This window comes from Chiloscyllium punctatum, chromosome 20, assembly GCF_047496795.1.
Source record: "Chiloscyllium punctatum isolate Juve2018m chromosome 20, sChiPun1.3, whole genome shotgun sequence".
Taxonomy (NCBI): Eukaryota; Metazoa; Chordata; class Chondrichthyes; order Orectolobiformes; family Hemiscylliidae; genus Chiloscyllium; species Chiloscyllium punctatum.
Genome location: NC_092758.1, coordinates 59,288,971 through 59,314,276, shown reverse-complemented (window position 1 = coordinate 59,314,276; position 25,306 = coordinate 59,288,971). Strand labels below are relative to the sequence as shown.

Genomic DNA, 25,306 nt, shown 5'->3' with positions numbered 1-25,306 from the left:
TGGGAGAGGGAGGGTGAATGCGTGTGTGTGTGTGTGGGAGAGGGAGGGGGAATGCGTGTGTGTGTGTGTGGGTGAGGGAGGGGGAGGGGGAATGCGTGTGTGTGTGGGGGTGAGGGAGGGGGAGGGGGAATGCGTGTGTGCGTGTGGGAGAGGGAGGGGGAATGCGTGTGTGTGTGTGGGAGATGGAGGGGGAGGGGGAATGCGTGTGTGTGTGGGAGGGGGAGGGGGAATGCGTGTGTGTGTGTGTGGGAGGGGGAGGGGGAATGCGTGTGTGTGTGTGTGGGAGAGGGAGGGGGAATGCGTGTGTGTGTGTGGGAGAGGGAGGGGGAATGCGTGTGTGTGTGGGGGAGATGGAGGGGGAGGGGGAATGCGTGTGTGTGGGAGAGGGAGGGGGAATGCGTGTGTGTGTGTGGGAGAGGGAGGGGGAATGCGTGTGTGTGTGTGGGAGAGGGAGGGGGAATGCGTGTGTGTGTGTGGGAGATGGAGGGGGAATGCGTGTGTGTGTGGGAGAGGGAGGGGGAGGGGGAATGCGTGTGTGTGTGTGTGTGTGTGTGTGAGGGAGGGGGAGGGGGAATGCGTGTGTGTGTGTGGGTGAGGGAGGGGGAATGCGTGTGTGTGTGAGGGAGGGGGAGGGGGAAAGCGTGTGTGTGTGTGGGAGAGGGAGGGGGAGGGGGAATGCGTGTGTGTGTGTGGGTGAGGGAGGGGGAGGGGGAATGCGTGTGCGTGTGTGGGAGAGGGAGGGGGAGGGGGAATGCGTGTGTGTGTGTGGGAGATGGAGGGGGCGGGGGAATGCGTGTGTGTGTGTGGGAGATGGAGGGGGAGGGGGAATGCGTGTGTGTGTGTGGGAGAGGGAGGGGGAATGCGTGTGTGTGGGAGTGGGAGGGGGAGGGGGAATGCGTGTGTGTGTGTGGGAGAGGGAGGGGGAATGCGTGTGTGTGTGTGGGAGAGGGAGGGGGAATGCGTGTGTGTGTGTGGGAGAGGGAGGGGGAATGCGTGTGTGTGTGTGGGAGAGGGAGGGGGAATGCGTGTGTGTGTGTGGGAGAGGGAGGGGGAATGCGTGTGTGTGTGTGGGAGAGGGAGGGGGAATGCGTGTGTGGGAGAGGGAGGGGGAATGCGTGTGTGTGTGTGGGAGAGGGAGGGGGAATGCGTGTGTGTGTGTGGGAGAGGGAGGGGGAATGCGTGTGTGTGTGTGTGTGTGTGGGAGAGGGAGGGGGAATGCGTGTGTGTGTGTGGGAGAGGGAGGGGGAATGCGTGTGTGTGTGTGTGTGTGTGGGAGAGGGAGGGGGAATGCGTGTGTGTGTGTGGGAGAGGGAGGGGGAATGCGTGTGTGTGTGTGGGAGAGGGAGGGGGAATGCGTGTGTGTGTGTGGGAGAGGGAGGGGGAATGCGTGTGTGTGTGTGTGGGAGCGGGAGGGGGAAATGCGTGTGTGTGGGCGCGGGAGGGGGAATGCATGTGTGTGGGAGAGGGAAGGGGAATGCGTGTGTGTGTGTGGGAGAGGGAGGGGGAATGCGTGTGTGTGTGTGTGGGAGAGGGAGGGGGAAATGCGTGAGTGTGGGAGCGGGAGGGGGAATGCGTGTGTGTGTGTGGGAGAGGGAGGGGTAATGCGTGTGTGTGTGTGGGAGAGGGAGGGGGAATGCGTGTGTGTGTGTGTGGGAGAGGGAGGGGGAATGCGTGTGTGTGTGTGTGTGGGAGAGGGAGGGGGAATGCGTGTGTGTGTGTGTGTGGGAGAGGGAGGGGGAATGCGTGTGTGTGTGTGTGGGAGAGGGAGGGGAAATGCGTGTGTGTGTGTGTGGGAGAGGGAGGGGGAATGCGTGTGTGTGTGGGAGAGGGAGGGGGAGGGGGAATGCTTGTGTGTGTGTGGGTGAGGGAGGGGGAGGGGGAATGCGTGTGTGTGTGTGGGAGAGGGAGGGGGAATGCGTGTGTGTGTGTGGGAGAGGGAGGGGGAATGCGTGTGTGTGTGGGAGAGGGAGGGGGAATGCGTGTGTGTGTGGGAGAGGGAGGGGGAGGGGGAATGCGTGTGTGTGTGTGTGTGAGGGAGTGGGAGGGGGAATGCGTGTGTGTGTGTGTGGGTGAGGGAGGGGGAATGCGTGTGTGTGTGAGGGAGGGGGAGGGGGAATGCGTGTGGGTGAGGGAGTGGGAGGGTGACTGCGTGTGTGTGTGAGGGAGGGGGAGGGGGAATGCGTGTGTGTGTGTCGGAGATGGAGGGGGAGGGGGAATGCGTGTGTGTGTGTGGCAGGGGGAGGGGGAATGCGTGTGTGTGTGTGTGTGGGAGATGGAGGGGGAATGCGTGTGTGTGTGTGTGGGAGATGGAGGGGGAATGCGTGTGTGTGTGTGGGAGAGGGAGGGGGAATGCGTGTGTGTGTGTGTGTGTGGGAGAGGGAGGGGGAATGCGTGTGTGTGTGGGAGAGGGAGGGGGAATGCGTGTGTGTGTGTGGGAGAGTGAGGGGGAATGCGTGTGTGTGTGTGGGAGAGGGAGGGGGAATGCGTGTGTGTGTGTGTGGGAGAGGGAGGGGGAATGCGTGTGTGTGTGTGGGAGAGGGAGGGGGAATGCGTGTGTGTGTGTGGGAGAGGGAGGGGGAATGCGTGTGTGTGTGTGGGAGAGGGAGGGGGAATGCGTGTGTGTGTGTGGGAGAGGGAGGGGGAATGCGTGTGTGTGTGTGTGGGAGACGGAGGGGGAGGGGGAATGCGTGTGTGTGTGTGTGGGAGACGGAGGGGGAATGCGTGTGTGTGTGGGAGAGGGAGGGGGAGGGGGAATGCGTGTGTGCGTGTGGGAGAGGGCGGGGGAATGCGTGTGTGTGTGTGGGAGAGGGAGGGGGAATGTGTGTGTGTGTGTGGGAGAGGGAGGGGGAATGCGTGTGTGTGTGTGTGGGAGACGGAGGGGGAGGGGGAATGCGTGTGTGTGTGTGTGGGAGACGGAGGGGGAATGCGTGTGTGTGTGGGAGAGGGAGGGGGAGGGGGAATGCGTGTGTGTGTGTGGGAGATGGAGGGGGAGGGGGAATGCGTGTGTGTGTGTGTGGGAGACGGAGGGGGAATGCGTGTGTGTGTGGGAGAGGGAGGGGGAGGGGGAATGCGTGTGTGTGTGTGGGAGAGGGAGGGGGAGGGGGAATGCGTGTGTGTGTGTGGTAGAGGGAGGGGGAGGGGGAATGCGTGTGTGTGTGTGGGAGACGGAGGGGGAATGCGTGTGTGTGTGGGAGAGGGAGGGGGAGGGGGAATGCGTGTGTGTGTGTGGGTGAGGGAGGGGGAGGGGGAATGCGTGTGTGTGTGGGGGTGAGGGAGTGGGAGGGGGAATGCGTGTATGTGTGTGGGAGATGGAGGGGGAGGGGGAATGCGTGTGTGTGTGTGGGAGAGGGAGGGGGAGGGGGAATGCGTGTGTGTGTGTGGGAGAGGGAGGGGGAGGGGGAATGCGTGTGTGTGTGTGGGAGAGGGAGGGGGAGGGGGAATGCGTGTGTGTGTGTGGGAGAGGGAGGGGGAGGGGGAATGCGTGTGTGTGTGTGGGAGAGGGAGGGGGAGGGGGAATGCGTGTGTGTGTGTGGGAGAGGGAGGGGGAGGGGGAATGCGTGTGTGTGTGTGGGAGAGGGAGGGGGAGGGGGAATGCGTGTGTGTGTGTGGGAGAGGGAGGGGGAGGGGGAATGCGTGTGTGTGTGTGTGGGAGACGGAGGGGGAATGCGTGTGTGTGTGGGAGAGGGAGGGGGAGGGGGAATGCGTGTGTGTGTGTGGGAGAGGGAGGGGGAGGGGGAATGCGTGTGTGTGTGTGGGAGAGGGAGGGGGAGGGGGAATGCGTGTGTGTGTGTGGGAGAGGGAGGGGGAGGGGGAATGCGTGTGTGTGTGTGTGGGAGACGGAGGGGGAATGCGTGTGTGTGTGGGAGAGGGAGGGGGAGGGGGAATGCGTGTGTGTGTGTGGGTGAGGGAGGGGGAGGGGGAATGCGTGTATGTGTGTTGGAGATGGAGGGGGAGGGGGAATGCGTGTGTGTGTGTGGGAGAGGGAGGGGGAGGGGGAATGCGTGTGTGTGTGTGGGAGACGGAGGGGGAATGCGTGTGTGTGTGTGTGGGAGAGGGAGGGGGAATGCGTGTGTGTGTGTGTGTGTGGGAGAGGGAGGGGGAATGCGTGTGTGTGTGTGGGAGAGGGAGGGGGAATGCGTGTGTGTGTGTGGGAGAGGGAGGGGGAATGCGTGTGTGTGTGGGAGAGGGAGGGGGAATGCGTGTGTGTGTGTGTGGGAGAGGGAGGGGGAATGTGTGTGTGTGTGTGGGAGAGGGAGGGGGAATGCGTGTGTGTGTGTGGGAGAGGGAGGGGGAATGCGTGTGTGTGTGTGGGAGAGGGAGGGGGAATGCGTGTGTGTGTGTGGGAGAGGGAGGGGGAATGCGTGTGTGTGTGTGGGAGAGGGAGGGGGAATGCGTGTGTGTGTGTGTGTGTGGGAGAGGGAGGGGGAATGCGTGTGTGTGTGTGGGAGAGGGAGGGGGAATGCGTGTGTGTGTGTGGGAGAGGGAGGGGGAATGCGTGTGTGTGTGTGCGAGAGGGAGGGGGAATGCGTGTGTGTGTGTGCGAGAGGGAGGGGGAATGCGTGTGTGTGTGTGGGAGAGGGAGGGGGAATGCGTGTGAGTGTGTGGGAGAGGGAGGGGGAATGCGTGTGAGTGTGTGGGAGAGGGATGGGGAATGCGTGTGAGTGTGTGGGAGAGGGAGGGGGAATGCGTGTGTGTGTGTGGGAGAGGGAGGGGGAATGCGTGTGTGTGTGTGGGAGAGGGAGGGGGAATGCGTGTGTGTGTGTGGGAGAGGGAGGGGGAATGCGTGTGTGTGTGTGGGAGAGGGAGGGAATGCGTGTGTGGGAGAGGGGGAGGGAATGCGTGTGTGGGAGAGGGAGGGGGAATGCGTGTGTGTGGGAGAGGGAGGGGGAATGCGTGTGTGTGGGAGAGGGAGGGGGAATGCGTGTGTGTGGGAGTGGGAGGGGGAATGCGTGTGTGTGTGTGGGAGAGGGAGGGGGAATGCGTGTGTGTGTGGGAGAGGGAGGGGGAATGCGTGTGTTTGTGTGTGGGAGAGGGAGTCTGAATGCGTGTGTGTGTGTGTGGGAGAGGGAGGGGGAATGCGTGTGTGTGTGTGGGAGAGGGAGGGGGAATGCGTGTGTGTGTGGGAGAGGGAGGGGGAATGCGTGTGTCTGTGGGAGAGGGAGGGGGAATGCGTGTGTGTGTGTGTTGGAGAGGGAGTGTGAATGCGTGTGTGTGTGTGGGAGAGGGTGGGGGAATGCGTGTGTGTGTGTGGGAGAGGGAGGGGGAATGCATGTGTGTGGGAGAGGGAGGGGGAAAGCGTGTGTGTGGGAGAGGGAGGGGGAATGCGTGTGTGTGGGAGAGGGAGGGGGAATGTGTGTGTGTGGGAGTGGGAGGGGGAATGCGTGTGTGTGTGTGTGGGAGAGGGAGGGGGAATGCGTGTGTGTGTGGGAGAGGGAGGGGGAATGCGTGTGTGTGTGTGTGTGTGGGAGAGGGAGGGTGAATGCGTGTGTGTGTGTGAGAGAGGGAGGGGGAATGCGTGTGTGTGTGTGGGAGAGGGAGGGGGAATGCGTGTGTGTGGGAGAGGGAGGGGGAATGCGTGTGTGTGGGAGGGGGAGGGGGAATGCGTGTGTGTGTGTGGGAGAGGGAGGGGGAAATGCGTGTGTGTGGGAGCGGGAGGGGGAATGCGTGTGTGTGGGAGAGGGAGGGGGAATGCGTGTGTGTGTGTGGGAGATGGAGGGGGAATGCGTGTGTGTGTGTGGGAGAGGGAGGGGGAATGCGTGTGTGTGTGTGTGGGAGAGGGAGGGGGAATGCGTGTGTGTGGGAGAGGGAGGGGGAATGCGTGTGTGTGTGTGTGGGAGAGGGTGGGGGAAATGCCTGTGTGTGGGAGCGGGAGGGGGAATGCGTGTGTGTGTGTGGGAGAGGGAGGGGGAATGCGTGTGTGTGTGTGGGAGAGGGAGGGGGAATGCGTGTGTGTGTGTGTGGGAGAGGGAGGGGGAATGCGTGTGTGTGTGTGTGGGAGAGGGAGGGGGAATGCGTGTGGGAGAGGGAGGGGGAGGGGGAATGCTTGTGTGTGTGGGGGTGAGGGAGGGGGAGGGGGAATGCGTGTGTGTGTGTGGGAGACGGAGGGGGAATGCGTGTGTGTGTGTGGGAGAGGGAGGGGGAATGTGTGTGTGTGTGGGAGAGGGAGGGGGAATGCGTGTGTGTGTGGGAGAGGGAGGGGGAGGGGGAATGCGTGTGTGTGTGTGGGAGAGGGAGGGGGAATGCGTGTGTGTGTGTGGGAGAGGGAGGGAATGCGTGTGTGTGTGTGGGAGAGGGAGGGGGAATGCGTGTGTGTGGGAGAGGGAGGGGGAATGCGTGTGTGTGGGAGAGGGAGGGGGAATGCGTGTGTGTGGGAGAGGGAGGGGGAATGTGTGGGAGTGGGAGGGGGAATGCGTGTGTGTGTGTGGGAGAGGGAGGGGGAATGCGTGTGTGTGTGGGAGAGGGAGGGGGAATGCGTGTGTTTGTGTGTGGGAGAGGGAGTCTGAATGCGTGTGTGTGTGTGTGGGAGAGGGAGGGGGAATGCGTGTGTGTGTGTGGGAGAGGGAGGGGGAATGCGTGTGTCTGTGGGAGAGGGAGGGGGAATGCGTGTGTGTGTGTGTTGGAGAGGGAGGGTGAATGCGTGTGTGTGTGGGAGAGGGAGGGGGAATGCGTGTGTGTGTGTGGGAGAGGGAGGGGGAATGCATGTGTGTGGGAGAGGGAGGGAGAATGCGTGTGTGTGGGAGAGGGAGGGGGAATGCGTGTGTGTGTGGGAGAGGGAGGGGGAATGCGTGTGTGTGTGTGTGGGAGAGGGAGGGGGAATGCGTGTGTGTGTGGGAGAGGGAGGGGGAATGCGTGTGTGTGTGTGTGTGTGGGAGAGGGAGGGTGAATGCGTGTGTGTGTGTGGGAGAGGGAGGGGGAATGCGTGTGTGTGTGTGGGAGAGGGAGGGGGAATGCGTGTGTGTGGGAGAGGGAGGGGGAATGCGTGTGTGTGTGGGAGATGGAGGGGGAATGCGTGTGTGTGTGTGGGAGAGGGAGGGGGAATGCGTGTGTGTGTGTGTGGGAGAGGGAGGGGGAATGCGTGTGTGTGGGAGAGGGAGGGGGAATGCGTGTGTGTGTGTGGGAGAGGGAGGGGGAATGCGTGTGTGTGTGTGGGAGAGGGAGGGGGAATGCGTGTGTGTGTGTGTGGGAGAGGGAGGGGGAATGCGTGTGTGTGTGTGTGGGAGAGGGAGGGGGAATGCGTGTGGGAGAGGGAGGGGTAGGGGGAATGCTTGTGTGTGTGTGTGTGGGTGAGGGAGGGGGAGGGGGAATGCGTGTGTGTGTGGGGGTGAGGGAGGGGGAGGGGGAATGCGTGTGTGTGTGTGGGAGACGGAGGGGGAATGCGTGTGTGTGTGTGGGAGAGGGAGGGGGAATGCGTGTGTGTGTGTGTGTGGGAGAGGGAGGGGGAATGCGTGTGTGTGTGGGAGAGGGAGGGGGAGGGGGAATGCGTGTGTGTGTGTGTGTGAGGGAGTGGGAGGGGGAATGCGTGTGTGTGTGTGGGTGAGGGAGGGGGAATGCGTGTGTGTGTGAGGGAGGGGGAGGGGGAATGCGTGTGTGTGTGGGGGTGAGGGAGGGGGAGGGGGAATGCGTGTGTGTGTGTGGGAGATGGAGGGGGAGGGGGAATGCGTGTGTGTGTGTGGCAGAGGGAGGGGGAATGCGTGTGTGTGTGTGTGGGAGACGGAGGGGGAATGCGTGTGTGTGTGTGGGAGGGGGAGGGGGAATGCGTGTGTGTGTGTGTGGGAGAGGGAGGGGGAATGCGTGTGTGTGTGTGTGGGAGAGGGAGGGGGAATGCGTGTGTGTGTGTGTGGGAGAGGGAGGGGGAATGCGTGTGTGTGTGTGGGTGAGGGAGGGGGAATGCGTGTGTGTGTGTGGGAGAGGGAGGGGGAATGCGTGTGTGTGTGTGGGAGAGGGAGGGGGAATGCGTGTGTGTGTGTGGGAGAGGGAGGGGGAATGCGTGTGTGTGTGTGGGAGAGGGAGGGGGAATGCGTGTGTGTGTGTGGGAGAGGGAGGGGGAATGCGTGTGTGTGTGTGGGAGAGGGAGGGGGAATGCGTGTGTGTGTGTGAGAGACGGAGGGGGAATGCGTGTGTGTGTGTGGGAGAGGGAGGGGGAATGCGTGTGTGTGTGTGGGAGAGGGAGGGGGAATGCGTGTGTGTGTGTGAGAGACGGAGGGGGAATGCGTGTGTGTGTGTGGGAGAGGGAGGGGGAATGCGTGTGTGTGTGTGGGAGAGGGAGGGGGAATACGTGTTTGTGTGGGAGAGGGAGGGGGAATGCGTGTGTGTGTGTGGGAGAGGGAGGGGGAATGCGTGTGTGTGTGTGGGAGAGGGAGGGGGAATGCGTGTGTGTGTGTGGGAGAGGGAGGGGGAATGCGTGTGTTTGTGTGGGAGAGGGAGGGGGAATGCGTGTGTGGGTGTGGGAGAGGGAGGGGGAATGAGTGTGTGGGTGTGGGAGAGGGAGGGGGAATGTGGGTGTGGGAGAGGGAGGGGGAATGCGTGTGTGGGTGTGGGAGAGGGAGGGGGAATGCGTGTGTGGGTGTGGGAGAGGGAGGGGGAATGCGTGTGTGGGAGAGGGAGGGGGAATGTGGGTGTGGGAGAGGGAGGGGGAATGCGTGTGTCGGTGTGGGAGTGGGAGGGGGAATGCGTGTGTGGGTGTGGGAGTGGGAGGGGGAATGCGTGTGTGGGTGTGGGAGTGGGAGGGGGAATGCGTGTGTGGGTGTGGGAGTGGGAGGGGGAATGCGTGTGTGGGAGTGGGAGGGGGAATGCGTGTGTGGGAGTGGGAGGGGGAATGCGTGTGTGGGAGTGGGAGGGGGAATGCGTGTGTGTGTGTGGGAGAGGGAGGGGGAGGGGGAATGCGTGTGTGTGTGTGGGAGAGGGAGGGGGAGGGGGAATGCGTGTGTGTGTGTGGGAGAGGGAGTGGGAGGGGGAATGCGTGTGTGTGTGTGGGTGAGGGAGGGGGAATGCGTGTGTGTGTGGGTGAGGGAGTGGGAGGGGGAATGCGTGTGTGTGGGAGAGGGAGGGGGAGGGGGAATGCGTGTGTGTGTGTGGGAGAGGGAGGGGGAGGGGGAATGCGTGTGTGTGTGTGGGTGAGGGAGGGGGAATGCGTGTGTGTGTGTGGGAGAGGGAGGGGGAGGGGGAATGCGTGTGTGTGTGTGGGAGAGGGCGGGGGAATGCGTGTGTGTGTGTGGGTGAGGGAGGGGGAATGCGTGTGTGGGAGGGGGAGGGGGAATGCGTGTGTGGGAGGGGGAGGGGGAATGCGTGTGTGGGAGGGGGAGGGGGAATGCGTGTGTGGGAGGGGGAGGGGGAATGCGTGTGTGTGTGTGGGAGAGGGAGGGGGAATGCGTGTGTGTGTGTGGGAGAGGGAGGGGGAATGCGTGTGTGTGTGTGGGAGAGGGAGGTGGAATGCGTGTGTGTGTGTGGGAGAGGGAGGGGGAATGCGTGTGTGTGTGTGTGAGGGAGTGGGAGGGGGAATGCGTGTGTGTGTGTGGGTGAGGGAGGGGGAATGCGTGTGTGTGTGAGGGAGGGGGAGGGGGAATGCGTGTGTGTGTGGGAGAGGGAGGGGGAGGGGGAATGCGTGTGTCTGTGTGTGAGGGAGTGGGAGTTGGAATGCGTGTGTGTGTGTGAGGGAGTGGGAGGGGGAATGCGTGTGTGTGTGTGGGTGAGGGAGGGGGAGGGGGAATGCGTGTGAGTGTGTGGGAGATGGAGGGGGAGGGGGAATGCGTGTGTGTGTGTGTGGGAGACGGAGGGGGAATGCGTGTGTGTATGTGTGGGAGACGGAGGGGGAATGCGTGTGTGTGTGTGTGGGAGAGGGAGAGGGAATGCGTGTGTGTGGGAGAGGGAGGGGGAATGCGTGTGTGTGTGTGTGTGGGGGATAGGGAGGGGGAATGCGTGTGTGTGTGTGTGGGAGAGGGAGGGGGAATGCGTGTGTGTGTGTGGGTGGGAGAGAGAGGGGGAATGCGTGTGTGTCTGTGGGAGAGGGAGGGGGAATGTGTGTGTGGGAGAGGGAGGGGGAATGTGTGTGTGGGAGAGGGAGGGGGAATGCGTGTGTGGGAGAGGGAGGGGGAATGCGTGTGTGTGTGTGGGAGAGGGAGGGGGAATGCGTGTGTGTGTGTGGGAGAGGGAGGGGGAATGCGTGTGTGTGTGTGGGAGAGGGAGGGGGAATGCGTGTGTGTGTGTGGGAGAGGGAGGGGGAATGCGTGTGTGTGTGTGGGAGAGGGAGGGGGAATGCGTGTGTGTGTGTGGGAGAGGGAGGGGGAATGCGTGTGTGTGTGTGGGAGAGGGAGGGGGAATGTGTGTGTGTGTGTGGGAGAGGGAGGGGGAATGCGTGTGTGTGTGTGGGAGAGGGAGGGGGAATGCGTGTGTGTGTGTGGGAGAGGGAGGGGGAATGCGTGTGTGTGTGTGGGAGAGGGAGGGGGAATGCGTGTGTGTGTGTGGGAGAGGGAGGGGGAATGCGTGTGTGTGTGTGGGAGAGGGAGGGGGAATGCGTGTGTGTGTGTGGGAGAGGGAGGGGGAATGCGTGTGTGTGTGTGGGAGAGGGAGGGGGAATGCGTGTGTGTGTGTGGGAGAGGGAGGGGGAATGCGTGTGTGTGTGTGGGAGAGGGAGGGGGAATGCGTGTGTGTGTGTGGGAGAGGGAGGGGGAATGCGTGTGTGTGTGTGGGAGAGGGAGGGGGAATGCGTGTGTGTGTGTGGGAGAGGGAGGGGGAGGGGGAATGCGTGTGTGTGTGTGGGTGAGGAAGTGGGAGGGGGAATGCGTGTGTGTGTGTGGGTGAGGGAGGGGGAGGGGGAATGCGTGTGTGTGTGTGGGTGAGGGAGGGGGAATGCGTGTGTGTGTGTGTGGGAGAGGGAGGGGGAATGTGTGTGTGTGGGAGAGGGAGGGGGAATGCGTGTGTGTGTGTGGGTGTGGGAGAGGGAGGGGGAATGCGTGTGTGTGTGTGGGTGAGGGAGTGGGAGGGGGAATGCGTGTGTGTGTGTGTGGGAGAGGGAGTGGGAGGGGGAATGCGTGTGTGTTTGTGGGTGTGGGAGGGGGAATGCGTGTGTGTGTGTGGGTGAGGGAGTAGGAGGGGGAATGCGTGTGTGTGTGTGCGAGAGGGAGGGGGAGTGCGAATGCGTGTGTGTGTGTGGGAGAGGGAGGGGGAATGAGTGTGTGTGTGTGGGAGAGGGAGGGGGAATGCGCGTGCGTGTGTGGGAGAGGGAGTTGGAATGTGTGTGTGGGAAAGGGAGGGGGAATGCGCGTGCGTGTGTGTGGGAGAGGGAGGGGGAATGCGTGTGTGTGTGTGGGAGAGGGAGGGGGAGGGGGAATGAGTGTGTGTGTGTGTGAGGGAGTGGGAATGCGTGTGTGTGTGTGAGGGAGTGGGAGGGGGAATGCGTGTGTGCGTGTGGGTGAGGGAGTGGGAGGCGGAATTCTTGTGTGTGTGTGGGAGAGGGAGGGGGAATGCGCGTGCGTGTGTGTGTGTGGGAGAGGGTGGGGGAATGCGCGTGTGTGTGTGTGTGAGGGAGTGGGAGGGGGAATGCGTGTGTGTGTGTGGGAGAGGGAGGGGGCGGGGGAATGCATGTGTGTGTGAGGGAGTGGGAATGCGTGTGTGTGTGTGTGTGAGGGAGTGGGAATGCGTGTGTGTGTGTGTGTGTGAGGGAGTGGGAGGGGGAATGCGTGTGGGTGAGGGAGTGGGAGGGGGAATGCGTGTTTGTGTGTGTGTGAGGGAGTGGGAGGGGGAATGCGTGTGTGTGTGTGGGTGAGGGAGTGGGAGGGGGAATGCGTGTGTGTGTATGGGAGAGGGAGGGGGAGGGGGAATGCGTGTGTGTGTGTGTGTGTGTGTGTGTGTGTGTGTGAGGGAGTGGGAGGGGAATTTGTGTGTGAGGGAGTGGGAGGGGGAATGCGTGTGTGTGTGTGGGTGAGGGAGTGGGAGGGGAATTTGTGTGTGAGGGAGTGGGAGGGGGAATGCGTGTGTGTGTGAGGGAGTGGGAGGGGGAATGCGTGTGTGTGTGTGTGGGTGAGGGAGTGGGAGGGGGAATGCGTGTGTGTGTGTGTGGGAGAGTGAGGGGGAGGGGGAATGCGTGTGTGTTTGTGGGTGAGGGAGTGGGAGGGGGAATGCGTGTGCGTGTGTGTGTGTGGGTGAGGGAGGGGGAATGCTTGTGTGTGTGTGTGTGAGAGGGAGTGGGAATGTGTGTGTGTGTGGGAGAGGGAGGGGGAATGCGTGTGTGTGTGTGGGAGAGGGAGGGGGAATGCGTGTGGGAGTGGGAGGGGGAATGCGTGTGCGTGTGGGAGAGGGAGGGGGAATGTGTGTGTGTGTGTGTGAGGGAGGGGGAGGGAGAATGTGTGTGTGTGTGTGTGGGAGAGGAAGGGGGAATGCGTGTGTGTGTGTGAGGGAGTGGGAGGGGGAATGCGTGTGTGTGTGGGGGGAGAGGGAGGGGGAGGGGGAATGTGTGTGTGTGTGTGGGAGAGGGAGGGGGAATGTGTGTGTGTGGGAGAGGGAGGGGGAATGTGTGTGTGTGTGGGTGAGGGAGTGGGAGGGGGAATGTGTGTGTGTGGGTAAGGGAGTGGGAGGGGGAATGTGTGTGTGTGGGTGAGGGAGTGGGAGGGGGAATGTGTGTGTGTGTGGGTGACGGAGTGGGAGGGGGAATGTGTGTGTGTGTGTGGGTGACGGAGTGGGAGGGGGAATGTGTGTGTGTGTGTGTGTGGGTGAGGGAGTGGGAGGGGGAATGTGTGTGTGTGGGTGAGGGAGTGGGAGGGGGAATGTGTGTGTGTGTGGGTGAGGGAGTGGGAGGGGGAATGTGTGTGTGTGTGGGTGAGGGAGTGGGAGGGGGAATGTGTGTGTGTGTGTGAGGGAGTGGGAGGGGGAATGTGTGTGTGTGTGTGTGTGTGTGGGAGGGGGAATGTGTGTGTGTGTGTGTGTGTGTGTGTGCGGGAGTGGGAGGGGGAGTGTGTGTGTGTGAGGGAGTGGGAGGGGGAGTGTGTGTGTGTGAGGGAGAGGGAGGGGGAGTGTGTGAGGGAGAGGGAGGGGGAGTGTGTGTGTGAGGGAGAGGGAGGGGGAGTGTGTGTGTGAGGGAGAGGGAGGGGGAGTGTGTGTGTGTGAGGGAGAGGGAGGGGGAGTGTGTGTGTGTGAGGGAGAGGGAGGGGGAGAGTGTGTGTGAGGGAGAGGGAGGGGGAGTGTGTGTATGTGAGGGAGAGGGAGGGGGAGTGTGTGTATGTGAGGGAGAGGGAGGGGGAGTGTGTGTGTGTGTGGGAGAGGGAGGGGGAGTGTGTGTGTGTGAGGGAGAGGGAGGGAGAGGGAGGGGGAGTGTGTGTGTGTGAGGGAGAGGGAGGGGGAGTGTGTGTGTGTGTGTGGGAGAGGGAGGGGGAGTGTGTGTGTGTGTGTGGGAGAGGGAGGGGGAGTGTGTGTGTGTGTGTGGGAGAGGGAGGGGGAGTGTGTGTGTGTGTGTGTGTGGGAGAGGGAGGGGGAGTGTGTGTGTGTGTGTGGGAGGGGGAGTGTGTGTGTGTGTGTGTGGGAGAGGGAGGGGAAGTGTGTGTGTGTGTGTGGGAGAGGGAGGGGGGTGTGTGTGTGTGTGTGTGTGTGTGGGAGAGGGAGGGGGAGTGTGTGTGTGTGTGTGTGTGTGGGAGAGGGAGGGGGAGTGTGTGTGTGGGAGAGGGAGGGGGAACGTGTGTGTGTGTGTGGGAGAGGGAGGGGGAGTGTGTGTGTGTGTGTGTGGGAGAGGGAGGGGAAGTGTGTGTGTGTGTGTGTGTGGGAGAGGGAGGGGGAGTGTGTGTGTGTGTGGCAGAGGGAGGGGGAGTGTGTGTGTGTGTGTGTGGGAGAGGGAGGGGGAGTGTGTGTGTGTGTGTGTGGGAGAGGGAGGGGGAGTGTGTGTGTGGGAGAGGGAGGGGGAAGTGTGTGTGTGTGTGGGAGAGGGAGGGGGAGTGTGTGTGTGTGTGGGAGAGGGAGGGGAAGTGTGTGTGTGTGTGTGTGGGAGAGGGAGGGGGAGTGTGTGTGTGTGTGTGTGTGTGTGGGAGAGGGGAGGGGGGTGTGTGTGTGTGTGTGTGGGGAGGGAGGGGGAGTGTGTGTGTGTGTGTGTGTGGGAGAGGGAGGGGGAGTGTGTGTGTGTGTGTGTGGGAGAGGGAGGGGGAGTGTGTGTGTGTGTGTGGGAGAGGGAAGGGGGAGTGTGTGTGTGTGTGTGGGAGAGGGAGGGGGAGTGTGTGTGTGTGTGTGGGAGAGGGAGGGGGAGTGTGTGTGTGTGTGTGGGAGAGGGAGGGGAATGTGTGTGTGTGTGTGGGTGAGGGAGGGGGAGTGTGTGTGTGTGTGTGTGGGAGAGGGAGGGGGAGTGTGTGTGTGTGTGTGGGAGAGGGAGGGGGAGTGTGTGTGTGGGAGAGGGAGGGGGAGTGTGTGTGTGTGTGTGTGTGTGTGTGTGTGTGGGAGAGGGAGGGGGAGTGTGTGTGTGTGTGTGGGAGAGGGAGGGGGAGTGTGTGTGTGTGTGTGTGGGAGAGGGAGGGGGAGTGTGTGTGTGTGGGAGAGGGAGGGGGAGTGTGTGTGTGTGTGTGGGAGAGGGAGGGGAAGTGTGTGTGTGTGTGTGTGTGTGTGGGGAGGGGAGGGGGAGTGTGTGTGTGGGAGAGGGAGGGGGAGTGTGTGTGTGGGAGAGGGAGGGGGAGTGTGTGTGTGGGAGAGGGGAGGGGGGAGGGAGGGGGAATGTGTGTGTGAGGAAGAGGGAGGGGGACTGTGTGTGAATGTGTGAGGCAGGGGGATTGTGTGTGTGTGAGGCAGGGGGATTGTGTGTGTGTGAGGCAGGGGGACTGTGTGTGTGTGAGGGAGATGCAGGGGAAAAGTGTGCCAGTGTGTGTGAGAGAGGGGGAGGAGGAACACGTGCCAGTGTGTGTGTGTGAGAGAGAGAGGGAGCGGGAAAGTGTGCCTGTGTGTGTGAGAGGGAGGGCGGGGGAAAGTTTGCCAGTGTGTGAGAGAGAGCGAGGGAGGAGGAAAGTGTGTCAGTATGTGTGAGAGAGAGAGCCGTAAGGGGAAAGTGTGCCTGTGTGTGTGTGTGTGAGAGGGAGGGAGGGGGAAACGTGTGCCAGTGTGTGTGTGGGTGAGAGGGAAGGGAAAAGTGTGCCTGTGTGTGTGTGTGTGGGAGCGAGGGAAGGGAAAAGTGTGCCAGTGTGTGTGTGTGGGAGCGAGGGAGGGGGAAAGTGTTCCCGTGTGTGTGTGAGAGAGGGGGAGGGGAAAATTTGCCAGTGTGTGTGAGAGAGAGAGGGAGGAGGAAAGTGTGTCAGTATGTGTGAGAGAGAGGGGGGGAGGGGGAAAGTGTGTGTGTGTGTGCGCATGCGAGAGAGGGAGGCGGAAAGTGTGCCAGTCTGTGTGCTTGAGAGAGAGGGAGGGGTAAAGTGTGCCTGTGTGTGTGTGTATATGAGAGAGGGAGCGGGAAAGTGTGCCTGTGTGTATGAGAGAGAGGGAGGGAGAAAGTGTGTGAGTGAGAGAGAGAGGGAGGTGGAAAGTGTGCCTGTGTGTATGCATGAGTGAGAGAGAGAGAGAAATTCTTGGACACATGCATCTCCATCAAGGACAGACACCTCAGTACCTCACTGTACCACAAGCCTACAGATAAGCTCATGATGCTGCAGTTCTGTTGCTTCCACCTGAAACACATTAAAACAGCCATCCCCTACGGACAAGCCACACACATACACAGAATCTCTTTAGATGAGGAGCAAAAAGACGGACACTTGAAGGTGCTGAAAGAAGCCCTCATAAGAATGGGATACAATGCTCAACTCACTGATTGTCAGTTCCAATGTGCCACAGCGAAAAACCATTATGACCTCCTCAGGAGACAGACACAGGATATAACCAAGAGGGTACCCTTTGTCGTCCAGTACTTCCCAGGAGCAGAGATACTACACCATGTTCTTCATAGCTGTAATGCATTATTGATGATGAATGTTCCTGGTTTTTCCCTATGTCTCCATTTCTCACCTTTAAACAACTACCAAATCTTAATCAGACCATTGTTCACAGCAAACTACCTAGCCTTCAAGACAATATTGACCATAACACTCTATAATCCTGTCATGGCAACCACTGCAAGACCTATCAGAATGTCAACATGGATGCTACCATTACACATGGGGATACCACCCACCACATGCGCGGCAGGTACTTGTGTGACATGGCCAATGTTGTCTATCACATACGCTGCAGACAAGGATGCTGCAATATTGGTGAATTCTTGCAGACACCACAACAACTGATGAATAGACACTGCATTATAATTGCCAGACAGGGATGCCCCCTCCCAGTGGGGGAACACTTTGTGGTCAAGGACATTCAGTCTTGGGTGAACTTTGTCCAAGATGGGCTTTGACATACACAACAGCACAGAGACTCATAGCCAAATTCGGTACCCATGAGGACGGACTCAACCGGGATCCTGGATTCATGTGACACTACAGGTGACCCCCACTATATACCTTCTCACACACCCACACACAAACACACTGGCGCAGTCCCCCTCTCATACATAAACAGACATACACACACACACACTTCTCTGTGTGTGTGTCTCTCTCTCGCAGGCATAAATTTTGTTACGCACGCACTATAAAGCATGCACACACGCATATGTCTAATGGGTGAATTTGTATTTGCAGATACGTTCTATTTTGTTCAAAAAGAACACAATCTTTAGGCCGTCAGTCAATGTGACATTTTATAAATTCCTACTTTGAAAATAAAACAAGTCTGACTCCAGGTTGAAATATAGACAGACTCTAACCTCACACCTTCGATGTATTACCTGAGCTGAGAAGTCACCTTTTTTAATACACAGCCATCTAGGTATGTCTAAGACATTGCATCAGTTGTATGACATTTGATCTTTGACTTATAAATTCTGCATCTTATGTACCCGCCTAACTAGCTGTCTGTCGAAGGAGCAGTGCTCCAAAAGCTAATACTCTCAAATAAGCCTGTTGGACTATAACCTGGTGTTGTATGATTTTTAACTTTAAAATTTTAAAAAAGCATTACCAGTTAATTCAGTAGCAGAAAAGAATCACTGACAGGATTTCTGCTTGCTGGAAGTGGAATGCCAACGTTGAAATAAGTGTGAATCAAGGCTGGTTAGAGTCATACTTGATGCACAGGATCGTTGTGGTTGGACATCAGCCATCTCAGTTCCAGGATATCTCTGCAGGAATTCCTCGCGGTAGTCTCCTCGGCCCAGCCATTTCCAGCTGATTCATTAATAACCTTCCCTCTGTCGTCATTTCTGAAGTAGGGATATTTTCTGATGATGACACATCACCATTTGCGAGACCTCAGATACTGAAGCAGCCCCTGCCCAAATGCTTTATTCAGGCTTGAACCGATAACATTCACAACACATATGCCAGGCAAAGACCATCTCCAAAAAGAAAGGATCTCACCATCATTTCTTGACCGGAATGATGTTACCACCACTGAATTCGCCACTATAAACATTCTGGAGATTACTATTGACCAGAAACTGAACTGGACTCACCCTATAAATACAATGGCTATAAGAGCAAGTCATGGAGAAGAAATGCTGCAGTGAGTAACTCGCCTCCTGATTCTCCAAAGCCTGTCTACCACCTACAAGGAATAATACTCCCATTTGCCTGGGTGAGTGCAACCCCAACAACACTGAAAAACTTTTAATCATCCAGGGAAAAATTATCCCACTTGATTGATACCACATACACTAACATTCACTCCCTCCACCACCAATGCACAGTAACAACAGTATCTGCCATCTACAAAATGAAGTGCGGAAATTCACCACTACTACTTAGTCAGCACCTTCCAAATTCACAACTACATGTGTCGTGAAGGGTAAGGGCAGCAGATATATGGGACCACCACCACCTGCAAATTCCCCTCCAAATCATTCTTTTCCTGATTTGGAACATATCGCTGTTTTTTCAGGGTCACTTGAACTTCCTCCTTAACAGCATTGTGGGTCTAGCTATAGCACGTGAACTGCAGCAGTTGAAGAAAGCAGATCACCATCATCTTCTCAAGGAGAACGCAAGCTGGTAAATAAATGACATCTGTATCCCATGAATGTTTTTAAACATTCCACACAGACTAAATATGATACATTTAATACATCTTAGCTGTCCCACATATATAGTGTCAGAAGAATTGTGATAGGCAGTGTATACATGGGTAACATTCATCATGGATTTTCTGTAGAATTACTGCATTAATCTGAGGAATTAGCAGTTTTGCAACAGCAGGGGTCATACTTTAAAACTTCAGTGTAGTTTTACCTATTTCTTTTATCTCTGAACACTTCAGGAGTGGTGAATCACTAAAGGGTTATTCTAGCAGCTGTTCCAATCACCACTTGCTCCTTTTATTGGCAATTTAAAGTATAATCTAATTTTAAATCATGAATGGGATGATTGCTTGATGCCAGCATGGCCCAAGGTTGTGTTAACCATCTGGAGTATACTTGATATTAAGCTGGCTAAAAGAGACATTTTAAATCTTGCAACTGATTATAAATTGATTATTTCTAATTGTGCCTTTGTGAAGTCTTAAGTTGTTCTCATAAGCCCTGCATAGTTTGTATATTTGTTAGCGTGTATGTTTTTCAGCAATTGGTTTATACCCTTATATAATAATATCTGAATGGATTTAAATTTTACAAAGCTTCCTTCTCACCACATATGCATACTCCAACAATATGCATCTTTATGCATGTTCTTACTTACCTTGAAATATACTATCGTTGAAACGAATGCATTCTGTTTCATGGTTGCTCTCCTTTACATCCCTCTTGATCCAAACACACATTCACCCCTCCTTTCCCTTTACCACAACCCAATATGCAAACACACTACCTTTCTTAAAAAAAAAGCGCACAAATTCTTATTTCCTGAAGTGTGCTCTGAAAATGTAATAGGCTTTTTTCAACCATTTTAGTGGAGTAAATGTTTTTGTTTTACCTGAGAATGTCAGGTAAATGGGAATGATCAGGTTAAGTGCCTAATTTTTGTAGATAGTGCATAAAGACTAATAAAATATTAATTATAATATTAAATGGATTCTAAAATTGAGGGAAATAGAACCTTGGTTTAAAGAGTTCAGAAAGTAACTTTGTGAAAGTGAGTTCAAACATGTCCAAGAAAGCATGTGACTTGTAGGCCTTTGGTATTCATTCTTTCCTTTATTGATCAGAGCATTGAGTATAGGAGTTGGGAGGTCATGTTGCGGCTGTACAGGAAACTAGTTAGGCCACTTTTGGAACATTGCATTCAGTTCTGGTCTCCTTCCTATTGGAAAGATGTTGTGAAACTTGAAAGGGTTCAGAAAAGATTTACAAGGATGTTTCCAGGGTTGGAGGATTTGAGCTACAGGGAGAGGCTGAATGGCTGGGGCTGGTTTCCCTGGAGCATCGGAGGCTGAGGGTGACCTTCTAGAGGTTTATAAAATCATAAGGGGCATGGATAGGATAACTAGACAAGGTCATTTCCCTGGGGTGGGGGAGTCCAGAATGAGAGGGAATAGGTTTAGGGTGAGCGGGGAAAGATATAAAAGAGATAAGGGGCAACTTTTTCACACAGATTGTGGTGCGTGAATGGAATGAGCTGCCAGAGGAAATGGTGAAGGCTGGTGCAATTACAGCATTTAAAAGGCACCTGGATGGATATATGAATAGGAAGACGTTAGACGGATATGGCCAAATGCTGGCAAATGGGACTAGATTAGGTTAGGATATCTGGGTGGCATGCACGAGTTAGACCGAAGGGTCTGTTTCCGTGCTGTACATCTCTATGACTCTGTGTCTTAGATTAAATGCCTTGCAAACTACCTGGGGAGGTAATTGATTAAATGTTTACAAAGTTGAAATGTATGATCAACAGAGAAACAGATGGTCAGGGAACACTAGCACTTTGCCTTTAGGAGAAAATATTGATATTAGGGCAGTTTTTAGTTTGTGAAAGCTAAATTTAGGTTGGAAAGAACTCAAGTTTGTTTTAGTAGTTCAAAGAGAGCGGTTGGGAAAAATCTAGAGTATCTGTTCATGTTCAACGTGAGAAGTGAGTGGGTTAACCTATATTTTTTTTGTTTCTGGAAAAGATGGAAAGAATCACATCTGAGTGTGGGGAAACATCTGAAAGAGAGAGCTTGGAGCCATGCCTATTAAGTAAGAAATTAAAGTATTAGTGTAGGAGTGATACTTCATTGGGGTTGAGTGTTTGTAAAGGATGTTGAATTGTTTTTATTGTTTTATACAATCTTTCAAAATGTAGCTTTTTAATTCTTCTGTGATAAGCTTTTTTCCTCTCGTTCAGCATACATTAGCAGACTTGTGTGCATATGTTCAGTGACTACAGTAACTATTTTACAGAAGTAAAATTTGTGTTCTATCAGGCCTGGTTTCACTCTAGGATCTGGCTTGCCCAGAATTGCAGTCAGCTAGGATCAGAACATTAATTACTTGCAGCATGTAACCAAAGTGTGCAGTGCCTCTATCACTTGAATGACTAAAAATGTTATTGCAACTAGAAAATAATTTCATGTAGAGAGGGAAGGTGTAAAGGAGAATGTGTGTGTCCTTGTGAAAGAAAGAAAGTTCAGTCTATACCTGTTCTTGTTTGCAATCATGTCCATAATTTTGATGCCCAATTCCTGTACTGCTGTATAACTTTTTGACAAGGCAGTGAACTTCAAAGGAAAGTTTTTTTTTAGTCCTGCAGTTCAAAATATTTGCTTTTTCTCCATTTTGTTCTACTTAATTGAAACTTGTGTATATAGTTGAACTTTAGAAGAAGATTTTTAATATTAATTTTCATTAATTTGATGAATGTCTGATACAACCAGCCTATGTGGGGACAACATTTTAACAAAAACAGTTGCAAAGACTTTGTCATAGAATCTTTATTATAAATACCTTGGGTTGTTTGTTTAACCATCTTTTTAATGGACTAACTGAAATGGAGAGATCCGTTTTAGAGTTCCATGTTTTTAGACCCTCAGCAAGTAGTCTTTAAAACATAGTTTATTCCAAACTTGGTCACAATTAAGTTCCTAATACAAAGAAGTTGTAGCCAGAGAGAATCATGGAAAGTTAGGAAAGTTCAAAATATTTGAACTAATTAGAGAAGAAAAATTAAGACACTTCAGATCAGGCAAGACAAAAGTTTGGAGGGTTTTCAGATTACCACCATCGTTTGAAGTGATGGTGTTCACGGAAGGGGAAAGTGAAGGAGGACACAATGGGGAGAAGGTCATTATTCGCAGCAACATCAACTCGCCTAAAGGCAAAAGCAGACAGCAGTAAATATGAAAAGTGCCAAAAAATGTATCATGTAGCCCGATTAACCTTCACCCTCTTGAGATTAGTAGCAGTGTAGATGCCCATCTGTAATCAATTTGATTCATTTCATGTCATGGTAAGAAATGGCTGAAGGCATTGAAAACAGCAAAGGTAACAGACCCTGACAAAATCTTGACTAGCGCTAAGGATGCACGCTCCGGAACTAGCTGTACTGTTATTAAAGCTGTTCTAGTACAGTTACAACACTGACATTGTTGAATATGGAAAATTGCCCAAGTATAGCCCTGCTGGTATCTTTTTTGTCCCAGTTGTCTTGTTCTTCACATTCTTGATGGCAATTTCTTCCAGATTAATGTTCAGCTTCTGAGGTGAATTCAATCCAAGCAGATCTATTAAACATAGCAAGAAGACAGCACAGCAGATTTCAACAAGGTCTGAACTGCAAAGAACATCCTTGTTTACTGGTGGTAAGGAGTAAAATTAAGCTGCCTGAGAAAGGAAACTTGGCTACTGCAACAATTGGAGATGTGTAATACTGCTGGAAATGCCAACAAAATTTGTTGGATAGTGTTGCTCAACAGATTGAAAGAAGAATTAGACAAACAAGTGAAAGCCAAACCAGTTTCCAGGGTGGCATCACGTACTTTGAGAAAATCTTCATGCTTTGGAATGTTGTACTCCAGCATCATCTGCAACCAGCATATTCCCCACATAATCATTACCACCAAGCCAGGGGGATTAACCCTGGTTTAATGGAGAGTGCAGGAGAGCATCAGAAGAGTAGCACCAGTCATACCTAAAAATGAAATGTCAATCTGGTGAAGCTACCAAATAGGACTAAGTGCATGCCAAACAGCAAATAATACACAGAGCTATGCAATCCCAGAATCAACTGATAAGATCTAAGTTCTGCAGTCCTACCACATCCAGTCATGAATGGCGACAGACAATTAAACAACTCACTGGAAGAGGAGGTGGCTCCACAAATATCCCCATCCTCAATGCAAACGATAAGGCTGAGGCATTGCCAGCAAACTTTAGCCAGAAGTGCCAAGTGGATGATCTATGTTGACCTCCTGCATTGATCCCCACCATTGCAGGTACCAGTCCTCGGCCAATTCATTTCATTTCATTGATGTCAAGAAACGACTGGAGACACTGGATGCTGCAAAGCCTATGGGCCCTGATAATAGTACTTAAAACTTGCCATTCCTCGAGCTAGTCTATTCCAGTACAGTTACAACACTGGCAACTACTGAACAGTGCAGAAAATTACCCAGGTATGTGCTGCACTTAAAAAGCAGGACAAATCCAACCTAACCAATAACTGCCCCATCAGTCTACTGTCCATATCAGTAAAGTGATGGAAGGTGTCGTTAACAGTGTCATCAAGCAGCACCTGCTCAGCAATAACTTTTTTAAAAATTCATTTGTGGGACATGGGTGTCGCTGGCTGGCCAGCATTGATATCCCATCTTTATTTGCCCTTGAGAAGTTGGTGGTGAGCTGCCTTTTTGAATCAGTGCTGTCACTCTCACCTCACCTCAGGAATTCAGCTCTTTTAGTCCATGGTTGAAACAAGGCTGTAATAACATCAGGAGCTAAGTGACCTTGGCAAAAACCAAACTGAGTAGGTTGTTGCTGAGCAGGTGTTGCTTGATAGCACTGTTGTTGACCCCTCCCATCACTTTACTGATGATGGAGAGTAGACTGATTGGGCAGTAATTGGCCAGGTTGGATTTGTCCTGCTTTGTGTACAGGACATACGTGGGCAATTTTCCACATTGTTTGTTAGGTGCAGTGTTGTAACTGTACTGGAAGAGCTTGGCTAGGGGAGCAGCAAATTCTGGAGCACACGTCTTTAGTACTATTGCCGGAAAGTTATCAGGTCCTATTGCCTTTGCAGTATCCAGTGTCTCCAACCATTTCTTGATATCACATGGAGTGAATCAAATTGGCTGGAGACTGGTATCTGTGATGTTGGGGACCCTGGAGGAATCCAAGATGGATCATCCACAAGACACTTCTGACTGAAGATTGTTGCGCATGCATCGGCCTTATCGTTTGCACTGATGTGCTGGGCTCCTTCATCATTGAGTTCAGTTTGGGTCCGCCAGACCCATTTGGCTGCTAATCTCATTACAGCCTTGATTCAAACATGGACAAAAGTGCTGAATTCCTGAAGGCTGGTGAGAGTAGAGTGACAGCCCTTGATATCAAGGCTACATTCAACTTAGTGTGGCATCAAGGAGCCCTCGCAAAACTGGAATCATTGGGTATTGGGGCAAACTCTTTGCTGGTTAGAGTCATACTTGGAACATGAGATGGCTGTGGTTGTCCTCCGTTCCAGGAAAAATCTGCAGGACTTCCTCAGGATGGTGTCCTAGGTCCAACAATCTTCAGCTGCTTCACCAATGACCTTCCCTCCATCATAAGGTCAGTAGTGAGGATGTTTGCTGATGAGTGCACAATGTTCAGCACCACTCTCAGCTTCTCAGGTACTGAAGCAGTCCATGTTCAAATGCAACAAGATCTGAACAATATTCAGGCTTGGGCTGGCAAGTGGCAAATAATAAACAAATGCCTGGCAATGATTGTCTCCAATAAGAGAGAATCTCAAACCATCATCCTTTGACATTCAGTGATGTTACCATCACTGAACTCCCCCACTCTCTACATTCTGGGGGTTACCATTACTCATTGGGATTTGCCACAAAAATGCAGTGGCTACAAAAGCAGATTAGAAGCTAGAGTAGTAAGTCACTCATCTCCTGACTTCCCAAATCCTGTCCATCATCTACAAGGCATAAGTCAGGACTTTGGAATACACTCCACATGCTTGGATCGATGCAGCTCCAACAGCATTCAAGCTTGATACCATCCAGGACAAAGCAGCCTGCTTGATTGGCATTATATCCACAAATATCCACACCCTCCACCACTGACACTCAGTAGCAGCAGTGTGTACAATCTACCAGATGTACTGTAGAAATTCACCAAATATCACAGACAACACCTTCCAAACCCATGACCGCTTCCATCTAGCAATATCACGCCTTTGGTGGATCTGAATTTTGTAGATAATATTGCCATGCTGGATGAAGAATCATGTGCACACCAAGACTTGACTACACTTTTGAACAGAGGTTGGTGTATGCATCACTTGTGAGAAAACCAGGACAATGATAACTAGTGGAAACAAGTTCCACCCTTTACCATTGGGCAACAAATCATGGAGGATGCCAACCACCTTCCCTGAATAGGCTGCACCAACTCCAGGGCGGATCATGTAGGAATTGACAGCCACACAAGAATTGGCAGTGCAGCATTTTTCTTCCAGTGGCAGCACACAGCCATAAAGCTTTAGCTCTGTGCCATTAGTCATACCAACTGCAATTTATGCCAGTGAAACAGGAAAGAGAATTAATGTGTCACGTAGTCTTGACAAACACCAACATAACACCAATATAAGAAATACTACATGCAGCAAAGTGCTGCAGAGGACGCGTCAGATAAATGTAGATACCATGGAGGGACAATAGAGTCCAGCAGGACAAGTACATCAATTCCCAAACAGGTCACTTTTTTTTTAATTTGAGGGTCCCTCTTTTGCAGATCTGTCTTAAATGTGTAACCTATTAATTTTAAACATTGACTTCTAATTCTACATCCTCCCAGGGGAGGAAACATCTTTTCCCCAACCTAACTGTCAAGATCCCTTAAGATCTCTCGTGTTTCAATCAAGTAGTCATACTCTTCAAAATACCAGCAGATGCAAACGCGCTGTTCACAGAAAGATCACAGAAGCACTGAGGACTCACCTAGACAGGGGACGAAATGTCTGCAACACAAATTCCCAGCTTGGCAAACGATGCAAACCTTGCCTATCCAAACATTTCCTCATAAGACTACCTGCCTATTTCAAGTATTTGTCTAGCAAGCCTTCTGTGAATTGCTTCTACTGTATTTACATTTTTCCTTGGATAAGGAGATCAATCTGTACATAGTACTCACCAT

General features: G+C 54.1%; 1 protein-coding gene across 9 annotated transcripts in view; it reads left to right on the top strand.

Annotated features, from left to right (window-relative positions):
• Positions 1-25,306, top strand: part of LOC140492152 (uncharacterized protein KIAA0232-like) — a 155,447-nt gene that overhangs the window by 90,670 nt on the left and 39,471 nt on the right. The window contains exon 3 of one of the 9 annotated variants that reach the window (XM_072590988.1): positions 17,926-18,035. The exons of the other annotated variants lie outside the window; for them this stretch is intronic. The gene's annotated coding sequence lies outside the window, so the exon portion shown is untranslated. The remainder of the gene's footprint in view (positions 1-17,925; positions 18,036-25,306) is intronic. 9 annotated transcript variants of the gene reach the window in all.